The 15,990-nt window shown below is 49.3% G+C and overlaps 1 protein-coding gene and 1 long non-coding RNA gene across 2 annotated transcripts in view; both read right to left on the reverse strand.

Moving 5' to 3' along the window:
* The window catches only part of FSTL1 (follistatin like 1), a 42,860-nt gene that overhangs the window by 13,331 nt on the left and 13,539 nt on the right, over positions 1–15,990 (reverse strand). The gene's annotated exons all lie outside the window — the stretch shown is intronic.
* LOC310886863 overlaps positions 4–15,990 on the reverse strand; it is a 29,208-nt gene continuing 13,221 nt past the window's right edge. Inside the window, exons 2-3 of the long non-coding RNA XR_014575502.1 lie at positions 7,214–15,919; positions 4–6,910 (exon numbers count right to left, since the gene is read on the reverse strand). This is a non-coding gene — a long non-coding RNA (uncharacterized lncRNA). The remainder of the gene's footprint in view (positions 6,911–7,213; positions 15,920–15,990) is intronic.

Consider the following 15,990-nt stretch of genomic DNA (forward strand, 5'->3'; position numbering starts at 1 on the left):
AAAGACACAAAGAAAGAGACACAAAATACATCAAGTCACCCGAACCAGCAGCAGCAGCCCTTGACACAGCTTAAAAAAATTAATACATTTAGCTTCTAGGCTGGAGCACAGAGCACCAAGCTGGCAAGGTGCAGATGACAGAGCAAGACAGACATGACTGCAGTAGATGGACAGCTCAGACAATAACCAGAAGCAGACAAAGGAGCCAGGGTTACAGCCCCAGCAATAGAAGGTTTCCTCGAGGTCATTCCCTGAAAATCACCTAGGAGAACCGGAGCAAACACAAGCAAAAGAAAATCTAGTGTAAGTGGCGAGAGTAATTCCCCGAAGTCAAGGACTGCTGCCTTCATATTATTTCATGGAGGGTAGGCAGCAGAAATGTCTTTGCTTCATACGTTTAAGAAGAAGGTGAATATAACCCCAGAGAAAGGTATGACACCAAACAGAAGGAAGAAATCGCCATCAGGCATCAGATAATGCCCCTGTCACAAAAAAACTTCACAAAACTACACGACCCATTATCTTGCCTCCACTGGTCAAGCCTAAATGCTTCAAAGGAAGAAGCACTGTCATGGATAATTACACAGTAACCTTCTCACTGAGAAAATTTCTTCCTGGTCCCTGACAGCTAGCTGTTGACCTATGCCCTGCAGCACAATTTTTACGCTTTACAATTTTCTCTTAGCTAAAGTCATCATAAATATTCCTGTTGTTCATGTCATTGTCAAATCCTTTTTCTTTTTTATTTTATTTTTTTTTTGTTGAGTCCCACTGCATTCTCAAACAGTTGACAGCTATCAGGGACAATTTCCACAGGTTAATCACGTTTTCAAAAAAACCTCCATTTGCTTTCACCAGTTTAAGGTCTCTTTTTTCTTAGACTCTTAGAAGAGAAGACCAGGGCTTCTGACTTTGAGACCCTGGTTTAATTCCTTGGTTTGCCGTTAATTTTTTTTGTGACCCTCGTTTCATCTGACAATTTCCACTTAGAAGTCAAAGACTTCTTACCTCCCCATCCGAGTATTATTCTTTGTCTCTGCTCATTTGTGCTGTCTCTGTAGCTCCACCATATACTTTTGCACGTAGGTGATCAAAAAGGAGCAGAATCTGCCTGAGGAGCATTATTGATACATATAATGACAAATGCTGAGCACATTTTTTTTTCTTTTTCTTTTTTTTTTTTCTACTTTTGCTTCTTTGCCACAATTTCACAGCTAGTTGCTGTCTTTATTGAACAGCCCCCAGTGAGAGCAGAGCATTTTCTCAATGACCTTGCCCTGGTCTTCAGCATACTTTGCCTGCTGGCCTGCTCTGGATTGTTTCTGTTGTATGAAGTCTCTTCTCTGAGATCTCAAGAGTCTTCTCAGCAGCCCAGGCCGCACTGGAGAAACACTACCTGCCGTCCTTCTGACGGGAGCAAAAAGCTTTTCTGCTATCAACAATGTCTGCAGCGCTTTTTACTCTTTTGGTATCACCGCATGGAAATCTGTAAAACGACTCCAACTCTCGTAAAACGCTCCGTGTGGTTTGCTGTAAAATCAAGGCTTCGCATCTTCATAATGCCTGATGTGCCAGGAAATCAAAGCACTCTAGAGCAGTAACAACGAAAGCTCCTCGGGGAGGCAATCCGATGCATTATACAGGCCTGAGCACTACACAGATAAGGCAAAACCAAAGGGCAACACGGTGATGCCTGGGGTTGCAAGCCTTGCCCCGTCTCCTGACTCCCAAACCTCTCTCCTTCCTGTGGTGGGACTGGGAAGGAGAGACGTTATGTCGTGCTGCAACATCCAAAGAGAGGGCTGGGCACTGAGAAAGCATTCGGCTCGTGCATTTCATCCCGCTACCCAAGCGTGTCTCTGTGCTAAATGGCTTTTGCAGAGGCGCCAGGGGAGCCGGTCCCGTGCACGCTGGAGGGAGCACAGGGCCAGGCAGTCTGTCACCTCCAGCCGTCTGTGCCGCCGGCTCTGGCAGCACGTTTCTCCCACTGCTCTCGTTTGGGACTAATGAGCAAACCTGACCTAATTCCTGCAGCAGCTCCCTGGACTCTCCAACACACTGGTGTGACGGGGCGGAAATTTGGCAGCAGTGCAAACAGAACAGATCAGCACGAAACAAGCAAGCACCCCCAATGTAAACAGACGGTGAGATGAACCCCAAAATTTCTCTTTTTTAGGGATATTGCTTCAGGGAATCTGCAGGCTCTGCAAGAAACCTGGGACAAATTGCTCTTAAGACCCATTTTATTTTCAATTGTCAGAGAGAAGCTCAGTGCGCACAGGGCTTGAACCATGCCTGATCCCAAGTTTAGCTCTGGGATCAAACCTACCTCCCAGGACACCATTAGTTAGGATGACACAGGGGGCTGCGGAGTGCTCCATATCATCTGCTCTGGAAGGAAGCCCCCATCAGGGGTTGCTGAAGCCATCACCTCAGGACCCAGCTGCACCCTTCCTCAGGTCTGGTGCTATCCAAAGGGGCACCCTCTGGAGCCACCACCACGTCCAACAGCTTCCCTGCCCTTGCTCCTGGGAGGTACATGGTACACGTCCTGTGGCTCAGACCAGCGGAGACGTCCACGGGCAGCTCAGAAGGCCTGGAAACGGGCTGTCCCCAAGTTAGTTAGTTAAAGAGGAAATGAAAAGAGGTCGGGTTTGTGTGGCAAAGCCTTGACCAGCGCTGGATTCCTCAGGGGACTGCGACCAGACACACGTGACAACATCCCCCACGCCGACAACATCCTACATGAAAGGTGTCAGCATGAGGCCTGCACTGGATGTAAACGGGCCCGGAGCCATTAAAACTTCAGGATTAAAACTCTTACTGCTCCCCCAGATCCTGAAGCCCTTCCGTGAGCAGGAGAACTAACGAGGCCCAGCTCCCAGCAGCTCTCTGCACGGCTTGTCAGCTAGCTACACAGCAGCTCGTGACCTCCCTCCTCCGGGTGGTTATCCGCAGGCCCCCCTCATTAAGCCAGTCACCCGGGGTCACGAAACCAGCTGGATCCCATCATCTTGGAGGCCTCGACCAGCTGAGGCAGAAACCGGCTGATGGATTCAGGAATCCCTGCATCCATCGCATCAGGCCATGGAGAGGGCAAGCGGCCGAGGCTCCAGCAGAGCTCTGAGATAAGAGGGGCCCATCGGGTCGGTGAGCTCAGCACGGGGCCGGGGAAAAGGCAACATCGCTGGTGGCAATGTTGTCTGCGGCTCTGTCAGGGAGACAGAGGCATCTGACATACCGCTGACACAAACCAGGCTGCCTTGCAGAGGCCGGGGAGGTGGCGCAGAGCTCTGCCTCCCCGTGTCCCAGCTGGGTTCGTGCCCGGCCCTGTGCCTGCACAGGAGGGCTGCTTCTCCGCCTCGGCTCCCCTGGGTGACCAGTCACGTGTCACAGGAGGTCCTCAAGCACACCCAGATGCGATGCAAGCTGCATGGCAGGGACAGCAGCCCTAGCACAGCACCCAGGGCTTTCTGGTGTCCCACAGCGAGCAGGCAGGAGCTGGTGCCCACAAGGAAAGGGATGCAGTGACTGGAGGAAGGAGGCTTTTCTCCCCGTAACCTAACGAAGAGGGGAAAGCCATCTGCCAAACAGCTGATTTCTCTTGCAGCGAGATGCTCCTAGCAGCGAGGGAGCCAGGCACACCTCTCGCAGGGGCTCCTCTGTGCTAGGGCTCTGTTTTCCCTTTTAAGCTTGAAGGAATGCCTCTGCTCTGGCCCCTGCAACCTCATATTTTCCATCACAAGGCAATGACCGGTGAGGCCCCGTAAGGGGAACAATGACACGAGAGTCTGTGGAAGAGGAAATCTCGATCGCAAACAAGTCTGGAAAATGGCTGCTACGAGGCAGGGAGGTTGAGCCTGGCAGCTCCCTCGCTGCTGCAGCCTCGCTCTGCCGCTCACCCTAAAAACCCCTTCGCAGTCACGGCCTCGAAAACGTCACGGCCAAATAAATCCGCGCTGCCTCCTAGCACTCCTCCCTCCGCCTGCAGGAGGCCAGGGGCTGCTTCGTGCATGCCAGGCCAGCTGGAGGGACGTCAGCTCTCAGCGGGAGGAATCCTGTTAATTGCTTTCTTTTGGGACAGGAAAAAGCAACAAAAAAAAAAAAGATGCCTGTGCACCGGGAAGGATCTTGGTGCACAGCAAAGATTCCCAATGAAGTTAAACTCACAGGGGCTGCGGGATGAGATTGGCACCATCATCCGACTGGCCCAAGGGTGCGATTTGCTCAAGAACAAGGCCAGGTCCAGGGCCAGGACACCTCTGCAATCTGAAATACAAGTCACGGTCCCTGGTGGAGCATGAGTCTCCTTCCCAGACCCCTGGTGCCCTGGGCCAGGCTCTGTTTCACTACGGCTGGTCTTCTGGGAACTGCAGTCCTCCATCCCGTTTTGTTGTGGCCAGCATTAACTGCTGAATTTCAGCAGGAGGACAGGGGGAGACTCCGTACCCTGGGCAGTGTTTCCAAGCCCACAGAGCCCAGCACCACAGCCCTGACACCATCTGCCCCATTTTGGGGTGTCGATTTCCCACTCTCAGAGGCTCTGCAGATTTTCCTGATCCTGCCAGTAAGTTTTGTCGCCCATTCCTCTGGCCAGCTGGGATGATCTCTCCAGAGCGATTTATTTCTGAACGGGACCCAAATCTGCCACATTTCTTGGCCACCACCTGGCTCCAAATGGAGGGCGGGAAAGAATGAGCTGAGCAGTTGGAGGCAAGCTAGGATTTACAGCCCTATGGCATCTCCTCACCTCTTCCAGTAACTGGAAGCACAAGAGGAGCATGGAGAGCAGGAGACGCTGAGATTTACTAGGAGACGCTGAGATTTACTAGCAGCCTCCGGCTTCTTGCACAAGAAACCTCAGGTTTTTTGTTCCCATCACGAATGCAACGGACCCGATGATCCGCCTTCCCGGCTCTGCGCCTTGGTCCTTCTTTACACCCCTTCCACTGCAGCACGTTGCAAAAAAGCAGTGGAAACTGCTATGCAACTGGAAGGAAGCACTGAGTCAGCCTCGGTGTGGGAAGGAGAGCGAGAACAGGACTGGGCACGGGCCAGTCGTGCACTTCCTAGCCTTGCTCAAGGACTTGCTCAGCTCCTTGCTGAGGCAGAGCAGCCTCGGGGCTGCTCCACCCAGCGGCTCTGCTGGAGGCTGCCGAGAAGACAGGGCTCCCTGCCATGGCCATTCCCCTGCTTCAAAGCTTCTTTATCATGGGGAAGGTCCTGAGAACCGATTTATTCATTGGGAACAGCAAGGAAGGGTCCGAACAAGCCCTAATATTAGGCATCACTCAGTCTAAACAACTTGCCTTTGCCCGTGGTCTTGAGAGAGCATCCCCTTCGTGAAACCATATGCTCAGGATCTGTTATCAAACTAGAAGGAAAATCTGACCATACAAGTGGGGTAAAACAAACCCACAAGATCAGAGAAGTTCGGGAAGGCTTGGGAACTAGCCTGGATAAGCCTAGCTTATCTGCAGTACTTCTGCCAAAAAGGCACAGCTCCATCAAAGGTTAAACTGTGCCCCTGTAGCCAGAGGGAGCTGAAGGCAAGTCTGCCAAGGCTTTGCTGTCTTACAACCTCCAAAATGCAAACTGGGGTTTCAGGAGGCGGGCAAAGAAAGCTCTCCAGGTTCTCGTAACCTCAGCTTTTACTACTGAAGACCTGACAACTGGCAGCGGACTGTGTGTGACTGCTCTTGGAAGGAGGAGAGGAAAAACACTGCGGTGAAAGCTAAGTGAAAATCCTTGCTACAAGAGGAACACGGGGAGGGCTGTGCAAGCACACAAGCCACAGGGCGAGATGTGCACGCGCTTTTTTGGGCTCTCAGAAACATCACATTGGTAACAAGCAAATCCCATCAAACCGGAGGGCGGTCTCCCTGCAGCCCCACAGCAGGACCACAGCACAGGGACATCGGGGACATTTCAAGCTGCTGCTGCCCCTGCAATCCCCCAGAAAGCACCCAGACCTGGCTCCAGCCCCTAAAACCTCCCTGTGCAGAGCTAACACTGCTTCTCGCTGCCCTAAGAGCCTTCCCTCTGCCACTGGCAAAGTGCTGCGGGTCTGGGAGACTTCCAACATCTTCCCGCTCGCTCTAACCATGGCAGCTGCTGTGGCTGAAAGGCAAGAAGGAAACTTCCACAGTATGAGGTCTGCCCTGAGGACGGGTGAGCCGCAACACCCTTCTTTTCCCAAATGAGAGCTCCCCTCATCATCCTGAGGCTGCAGTGCCGTGCTGAAAGCAGAGCCTCGCCAGCATTTGCAGCCCAAAGGCAACTCTGATAAAGAAGCAAGAGAAGCGATTATTGATTTCCTTTAATTCCTAAGTAAGGCTGGGCAATGTTTTTCAGGCAGGGAGCTGATCCACTGGAAGATGCAATTTGAGGCTGACCAAAACTATTTGCAAATTTGTACCTACTTCGGGCAACAGTTTTGATCCCCAAACTATTTCCAAAGTGAACTATTTTCCTTTTTTTTTTTTAATTTTGAAATATATTTCACAAAGTATTTTATGCAAACTTAAAGGTTAAAGAAAGCAAAATAAAAATATTTTTAGTGTGATTTAACAACTTTTTGTTTTGTCAGTTCTGTTTTTTTTTTGTTGAGAATAAAAGAAGAATTTCAGCTGAGCTGAAATGAAATTTTTGTTTTGACTCTTCGATTCAGCTAAGGAATTAAAAAGAAGAGAAAATTATTCTTATGGCTTTATTCCTAAAACATCACTGCTTGGTGTCTAAATCAACCTATTCTTCTTGCTCTTTCTTCTCCTTCCATCTGGCCCTTCGTGACAGTGTCTGGAAATAACGAAGAACTGTTGCAGACATCCCTCTCCCCGCTCCCTGCCATCATGGAATTTGTTCCTGTCTAGCTGGGAAGATTGTTGGTGCTGACTCCCATGGCTCGACTCTGAAAAAACAAACAAACAGAAAGACAAAGCCCCAGCTCCCTTTGGTGGTTACGATAACCCAAATAGATGTTGCTTCAGGGAAAGCATCCTTTCCTCTGAGTCACTCCAGCAAAGCAAGCAGCGCTGATTTTATGAGGCAGCTCTCAGCCAGAATTTTACCGGGGAAACACCCTTCTTCACCCCGCTCTGCTCAGCCCCTCTCCAATGCTCAGCGCCATCCCATCGCTCCCCGTCCCCCAGACACCAGAGGAGCCTTTTCCTATCTCAGTTTTGGTAATGACCCAAGCACTCGCTCTCCGCACCTCCCGGAGCCCCTGCTCCTGGAAGAGAGATCGCCGCTTGAACCGCCTCCAAAAGCGCAAGTTCTTCTCTAGTGCTTTTTGAACTCGTCCCAGGATGTTTTGCTTTCTGCCCCGTGGCCTGGCCAGGCTGTGTTTTGGAGACAAAAAGCCGTGAGCATGCACAGGCTCCAGCATCCTCATGCTTTCCTGGCTCGCTGGCTTTCCTCGAAAACGCTGCGGGTGCCCACCTGGGTGCGGAGCTAGCTCTGTGCCCAGCAAACATACCAGCCCACCTTCGCACCACTGCTGCGGTGAGGTGTTCCCAGCAAAGGTGCTCCTGGCAATAAACTCAGCTCTCTGATGCGTCTCTGCTACACCACCTGTCCTGCTGCCTGCTGGCTGCTTAATTTCTCTTCTCGAGTGTCAGACCTTGGTCATTAGCGCTGAACTTCCTCCAGCTGCTGGCAGCTCTCGTTGCTCCAAGGTGTCAAGCTGAAAACTGTTTTTCCCCCTCGATTAGTTTTCGGTTTTCTTAATGGTGTTTGGCGGTCGTGGTCTTAGAATCCTTTTAGTTTTACGTAAGAATTTGGGTTTTGGCTCTTTGGGTCAAAAGGAAACTTAACGGGATTTCCACTGTTTTTTAGTGATGATACTTGGACGACAAGCACGTGTTCTCCCAAAGGAGTCGGGAATAAAAACGTTCTCCTTACCCTCTTTCCCAAGAGGCTCGTCTTATTGCTCTCCAGCAACGCTCTCCACCACAAACACTTGCCTTTGGGTGACACAGTCATTGCAGAGCTCCCAGCAGGATCACACACGTGTAGGAAGCACACAAGGCAGGGAGGCACCTCTTGAGTCATCCTCCATCTCCATGCTGTCAGTGGCCCCTCTAAATACAACTCCATTTATACAACGCCAAACAAAGGATGTTAATTTTGCCTTTCTGACACTCATTGAAAGCCTGCTCTCAAAACCCTCTAACAGCTATGAGCTTTCCTCTAATGCCAAGACTTATTGCACTCATGGCCAACTTTTACCTATTTATTCATATACTAATTCTATGCTTAATCATGAACAACACATTTACCTCCCTGGCATTTCATACCCCAATCCTGCCCAGCATAAGGGTGGAAAATATATGGTAATAACAGATGTCTTTCTTAATAAGTAATGGTCTTTTATAAAAGTAGTCTGTGTTTTGACTGCTATCAATAACATTTTTAAAGAAACAGGGGACAGAAAAATCCTCCATTGCAATGGAAATCTGGGGGCTGGCCAAATCAGGGGTGAAAATATGCTGCCTAACCCCATTTTCCATCCAGAAGACGGCAAAGAAAAATTTCAAAATGGCATTCAATATTTTTGTTACAATGCAAGCTTGGCTAAGATAACAATCAGGAAGATAAGTCACATCTGCCAAATTCATGTTTCTTCCAGGGAAAAAGAATCCCTCATACAACGAGATGTGACATGCAAGGAAAGGGATGGAGAAGGAAAGCAGAATGGATTTGCTCTTTGGTTACACCTGTCTGGGAATGAGCAGAAAGACGTCTCCTTGCCCGACCAGCTCACATCTGGCTCACTCGCTTCATTCCCCTCTCTGAAAGGGAGAAGCTAAAGCTCCCAGAAACGAAGCACTGAACACGTGCGGGGACCTGGCCCCAAGCAGCCAGTAGCCTTCAGCAAACCCTTTGCCTCCCTCGGCATCCTCATCTGAAGGCAGCAGATCACACCCAGCTGTCCTCGCCCCACTGGAAATGATCCCTTCAGGACAAAGTTGAGGTCCCATCCGGGAATGCAGGAGGGATGCAGAGGATGGACTGGAGCGGGAGGGAGGGAGCCTGCGTTGCTGCCTCTCCACTGCTATCTGCTCGCTGGATAAATAATGGACTTCTGTCTCCAGGGTTGCTGATCAGCTCTAAATGCCCTCAAAGAAAGCAAACAGCACAATAAGAAAGCCCAGAAACAAATCCATTTCATAATAAATTCATTTTGTTTTCACTCCGTTTTTCTTGCTAGTAAAAAATTTAGGTTAAGCTAAGCACTTTCTTTTCCCAGCAATCTCTGCTTGCTGTTGGCTAATGCAACAGAAAGTTCTGCTTTCGACAGTATAATGGCTCTGTTATGAAGAAAATACAATTATATTATTTCCCAAGACGAATTCCACAGTATTAAATGACTGAGCAATGCAGCATTGTCTTTGAAGCTGTTGGTGCAGGAATTTTACATGGGGAGATAGGAAGACGAGAGGAGCTTTCACAGGAGATATATTTTTCTGCACATATCTCCACTGCTCAGAAATGGAGAGGAGATTTAGAACCAGGGCCACAACCTGTACCCTGGATAACTGGGTTATGCAAGCTTTTGTTTCTGCACTACTTGCAGTTGTGCCCCAGTGTCACTGCTAACTAGAAGTTGTACCCATCCAAAGGCTTCTCGATGGCACGCATGAAATGGCCTCAGTGTCAGTTCATCTCAGTGCTGGTGTTTATAATAAATTCATCAGCAATAACTTAGACTACTAATCAGGGAGTAAGGAGCAAGAGTTGAGTTCAGAGTACTAAAGGGAATGAATTTAAAGCAGATCGCCAAGATTCGACAGGTATTTCAATAATCCCCCATGTCTAGGCTAATCCCAGCAAAGCTGTCTGAAGTTCAGCTGGTGACAGCAATAACCCCAGGCAGATGGAGAAGCCATGAAATGTCTGACTGAAAGCATCCTGAACACCACACAGAAAGAGAAAATTGGGGGAACGCAGCCATTCTGGGAATCGACTGCCTGTGCTGTAAAGGTGTCCCCCTGCCCCGTTACAGGTGGAAGGGGTAGCACCCAATGCTGAAAAGCAGCCTGACACTTCCCCTTATGAAACCACCTTTTCCACTGCTGATAACTTTGCCGGCACTGAACTGCTCAGGTTGAAATTTTCCATCCCAGGTGTTTGCCTCAGGCTGACTTTTCCTTTTTTCAAGTGTCAACAGGAAAAGGTCAGTGGTTTCGGAGAACATGATTAAGTTATTTTGTCCGTGCTCGAGGAATTGTTAAAGTTGTTTTGCTAAGAATGCAGAGCAATCCTCTGCCACTGCAAGAGCCTGGATCTGGCAGGGGAGTCACCCTGGTACCTCTTGCTTGCAAAAAGAGGTAAGTCTGTAGCGTGTGAGTACGGAAATTACCAGTTTGCATGCGCTCAGTCACCTTTCTAGAGTCTGATGACTCCACTTCTGAATCTTTAGTCGCTGTTAAGAATAATCCTTCCCCTTACAGCTTGCAGGTCCTGATCACACTGCCTGAACCCACCCTAGCTCTCTTGTGTGATTGCAGGGACTGAAGCAGGATTTTACAGGCTTGGGGTAGGGCGAGGAGCAATGAAATGAAAAGCAGGGGGACCACTTCACCTTCTACTCCTGCAGGTCACTGTCCATTACGTCCAACTCAGAGCCTGGATGCGCACCAGTGTGAACGAGGTGTGCAGGTACCACAGACCCTTTGCCTGTGAAGGTGGCTGTATCTTGTCCCTTATTACTGCTGCTCCGCTGGAGAAACTGCTGCCCCTCTCAGACACTCAGCAAGCAAGCGCCTGGATCTACGAGCCAAGAGTGTGGGTGGCTCCTGCCTCGCTGCTGACCTTCCTCTGTTGTTTTTTATTTTGTTTTGGAAGAGAAGCATAGCATTATGCTCTTGTTAGGGGCATGGACTCAGCGGTTGCAGCCACATCTCTACAAGGAGCATGAAGACTATTGGAGGTGATGGCTTCATTTTCTTGTTTTTGTCCACAGTAAGAGAGATGTAATAACTCTTAATGTAAGGATTGATGGCAGCTTAAGTAATTAACCAGCAAGTGCTCTAATGGGCTGAGACAGATGATGCAGCAGAAGGCAAAATGTAATTACAAATACTCTGCACCACAAAGGCGAGCAGGGCTGAGAAACGTCGAACCAGCCTCAGCCAGAGCTCAGCACCGCTGGTCCCAGGTCTCCTCCATCCCCGTGGCTGCCTTGGCAGCACAGCACCCCCTGCAGCACTCGCTCCTGGAGGGTCTGAGGCCATCCTGGGCAGCCAGCTCTTGCACAAAGCACTGCCTCCAAGTGCCATTTGCCCTGGTCACCCAAGCAGCAGTTGCCCAAGCGGCGCGTATCTCCCAGCAGAAATAAACTTTTCACGGCACCTGGAGCTGCAGCTCAGTGGATTTATGCCCTGGAGCTCTGCAACGTGGGATGGGGGGCAGCCAAGGTGAAAGAAAGGTAACGGAGCAAGACAAAATGGCAAGGCAGTGGCTCACACAGAAGTAAACGGTACCTGCACAGCAGCCGTTCCTTCCTGAGCAGCGAAGGTGATTGTGCTAGACCTTGGGAAACGTCCCAGAAACTTGAAAGTTTATAGCAGCAGCAGAAGCCAAAATCTCCCCACAGACAACAGATCTCCAGTTGCCAAAGCCAATTAAGTTGGCTTGGGGACAGGTTATTTCCATGGGATTTTTTGCTTGTTCATTTAATTTAATTTTTTTGGTATGTTTTCCCAACTACCAAGAAGCCAGATGTCAGGGAGCTCTGTTAGGCCCCTCTCATCAGAGGGAGTATCTGAGATGTGGCTTGCAAGCACTTGTAGCTCTACCGATGCTTCCAGCCATTGGGGTTCCCTGTGTACTGCCTTAAATCTGAGGTGACCTTGAGCACTTCAGGTTGGCTTCCTGGCCTCCCTGGCACCACGTTGTAGAAGACTTATGCTCTCCTATTTGCCTCTCGTATCCATGCCCACACGCCTCCCTCCAACCTCCTTCCTCAAAGAGGAAATTGTCAGAGCTGCTCTGGTTCTTCTGCCAGGGCTGTATTTCCCCCCAGATAGCCTGGCATTTAGAGATGCTGAAAAGGCTTAGAAACATGGAAGGGAAACGAAAGCCTTCAACCTCTCTGGAAACCCACAGCATCAGCCTAACACCACCTGACAAATCCTTCCTGCACTGGGGCACTCGGCTCCACGAGAAGATGGCGGTGGCCCGGTCCTCCTCCACACTGGCGCTGCAGAAATGGCTGAGCTGATGTTTCGCTACGGATCCCCTCGTTTGGGGAACCGTACAGACACCAGGCAGGCTGGAAACTCGGTGTTGTAAACGCCTTATGTCAAAACTAAATCAAAGACAGGGGGAGCGCACTGACTGTGGATGTATTTTAAGTTAAACAAGCATAAAATATTTGGCGCGCTTCCCTTGCTTAATGTAGTATAAACAACGTCGGTATTCGGCGGAGAAAGTTTCCCGGTTAATGAACGTGACGAGTAAGCGGGCAAGAAGGCCACGCAATTTTTGCCTTTCCCGTTAAGAGCAGGACAGCCCCAGCTGGTGCAGCGTGGGCAGCCAAGTCTGTGCACCTCAGCAGGAGGCTCCGCGGCCGGGGCTGGGAGGAGAAGCCCCAGTGAGACCATACGTCGTCCCTGGACGCTGCGGGAGAACAAGTGGATTCTTGCCATTACTTCCAGAGGGAAAAATGAACTCCCGTAGCCATAAAACTGAAGCAGACTAAGGGCTTCAGAAGGCAGCCTCTGGCACATCCAAGTGCAGCAGCTGAAGACATTAGCTTTCACAGCTGTCTGCCAGCCCTGGCTGTCCACCTGGCCGGCCAGCCAGAATTTATTGCTCCCCTAATAAAGTCAGCAGAAAGAAATACACGCTTGTGCCTCAGCCACTACAGTTCACAGCCCAAGGTATCAGACTGAGCTGCTGACGACCGCCGGTTTTCAGCAAGATTGCAGACTCGCAGCCACACATCCAAGGAGGGGAAGAACAGAACAAAATGTCTCCCTAGCAGCTTAGGAGAGACTTGGACGAAAACAGGTACACGAAAGGGCTGAAGAAGTTAAGGAAGATGCTTCTTCTCCAGAAGGCGCTGCCGTGCCTCTCTTCTGACTCCTCTGCTGTTTGAGAGGCTGCTTTGGCTGCCTACTGCTCGCTCCAGGGGGAGGCAGCCACGGGTGCAGAAGATAAAACCAGGTCTGCAGGAGTTACCACAACCGATCACGTCCCCACTAGCCCAGAGCCCCCTGTAAGAACTGGAGCATCTTCCATCAGCTCCAGCCAGAGCCACCTATAACACAGCCAAGAGTTTTCCTGACCCTAAGTCAGCCCTCTGCAGGGCTGGGCTCCAGGAGCGATGTGCCTGAATGCAGGAATGGTCTATTTTTATAATTCCTAATGTAACCAGACCCTCTTCTCCTATGCAGAGGAGAGATTTCAGTGGTAAAATGGTGTGAGTCGGAAAAAAATTATGATAGCAAACTCAGAAGGGACAATGGCTTTTCTTTTTCAACAGAGATTTAAGAAAACCCAGGAAATTCACACACCCAAAGCATTTATTAAAATGTGTTCCTAGAGCTGGGCTTTGACTCAAGCACACCAGGAAATCAATGGTAGTCTTTGAATACTGAGAACAAATTGCTTAAGTATGTGCAGACATTATTCTTATGCACTTGATGTTATGCTTGCCATGCTGAACAGCTACGCTAGATGCTACTCGTACAAACATATAGGCTGCAGGAAATAAATATAATGCAATCTGTTTCCCCCCACAATGATTTTAGAAGTAGCATGTGATATTATAATAATGTACCAAGCCACGATAAACAGATATAGGGTTCTGCAAGCTGCCTTGAGGTTTTGCATTATTGGAAATCTAATGTTGTGCAACGAAAGGTTTGGTAACACAACACTGCATTTCAATTTTTGATTATCTTGGTTTGTTTTTCCGAGAAAATAAACCTTACTTTTTGGATCTCCAATAATCTGTGCTAGCTTAGTTTGAAATAAAAATGAAAAACAAACAAAAACACCCCTACCCAAAGACGCACAAAAACCTCCTTGTTGTAGGTCTTACAGGTCTCCCAGGATAAAAGTTGCCAAGCTTGCCACAGTCTTTCTCTGCCCAATGCCCAGACCCTGTGAAGCTGTAGAGGTTTCAAGGTGCATCTAGCATGCTGACAGGTGAGATGTACCTGTAAGATACCAGCTCTAAAAAGTTATCCCACTGAGCTGAAAGAACAGCACGCATGTACTCCTTTATCCCATGGCAAAAGCAAGGTACTGTAAATAATTTTAGCCCGCAATGAACAACTTACTGGAATTCACAACATTTTTATGACAGCCTACGCCAATCTAGCTGTTGGCTGCAAGTCCTTCCTTTCCCTCTAAGTGCTTTAGCACTTAAAAGACTTGAGTCATTTCAGTGTGCTAACCCAGAAGAAAACAGCCCTGACCAAAGAGGGACCAAGTGTCATACAGTGAACATGAGTGGGAATCACGTGCATGCTGATCTGCAGCAGCTTTTCGCTCATGGGGACTTGACATTGATTCTCACCTTCCGTATGAACCATCAAATCCTTACCCATACCATATGCAAGAGCAAGTAACACTTGGCACCCTTGGCTCCATGAAACGTGCATAAAGACAGATTATTTCCAGCCTCTGAGAAGGGACTTGAACGTGAGAAGCCTTTAGCATCACAGCCAGCAGCATCAAGTCCAGGGTGCAGAAACAGATTTAAATCAAGTATCCATAAGAGACACTGCTTTTGCCTTCTCTCTAAAAGCAAACGCTCGCTGAACAGCAAAGAGAGCCAAAAGGTGGTGAAGCAGCTACTGGCATGTCACTGCTTACTGCTTCCTCCATCGCAGTAAACCTAACCCAAATTCACGTTGTCAATCCACATATTCAGGGTACGCTTTGTGGCCTGTCCAGTCACCCCTGCTGTGTGGTGGCGATTTCAGCCGAAAGGTGGAGCAGGCATCCATGGTCACTCAGCACCTCAGCTGCCTGACTCTAATCCTCTAAAAAAATCCAAGTCTTTTGTTACAGCAAACACAAGGCTTTCAGGAGCCTCATATCCTCTGAAACACCAAGATGTCAGCACAGTTCTACCATATTGACCCTGCTCCTCCGGTCACATCAATGTCCCATTAAACCTTGTCGTTTCTTCCCCTCCTCATATGCCACCAAACACACAAAGCAACGCTCCGTGAGACACGTGCTCTACTTCTATATGCTCCATGCATGGAATTTACTGCACTTCTTCATCTTGCCTGGGTCTTGTACCTTCATCTCAGCCAAGATATTGTAATTTGTAATTTCCCCCCTCCCCCTTCCCTGTTAGAAACCATGCAACTGCAGCGGGATCAGACTACACTAACACCGGGACAGCAGCCAGCAGTACGCGGTGTGCCTGACTTTTAACAGCTAAATCCCATCAAAAATAATGATGCAAATACAGGCACTTCTCCCCGAGACGACCTAATGCTTTCAGCAAACTCTTAGAAACACATAATGCTGCTGGATGGGACCGAGGCAAAAAGGAACAAACTTGGGACTTCTGGTACTTACTGCGTGAACACCTGCTGGCTAAACTTAAAGTCCGAGGTGCTAAAGCCAAGATAGCTGTAAATATGTTCTTCAGACAGCGCAACATGAACACTTCCTGAGGACAGGCACGAACTGCACCAAATTATCAACTAAACACGGTCACAAGGTGGAAAGCTCTCCTTTAGGAATCTCATGTGCTGACGTGGGAGCAGGGGGACCACTGTGCTCTGCCAGGACATCCACCTTGAAGTACTTGGGCCCAGACCTGTACCACCATTTAATAGACTTAAGAACAACTCCCTCGATCTTCATGAACCTCAGACAGACAGATCCATCTTCATGGCCCTGGGTCTCAGCTGCCTATCCAGCACCACACAGGAAGCCTGCACTAAGCAAAACAGGAAGCAAACAAAAACCTGCAGTGAGACCCCCCCATGGCAGAGCTCTGACCCTAACAGG

This window comes from Anser anser (genome assembly GCF_964211835.1).
Source record: "Anser anser genome assembly, chromosome: 1".
Classification (NCBI taxonomy): Eukaryota; Metazoa; Chordata; class Aves; order Anseriformes; family Anatidae; genus Anser; species Anser anser.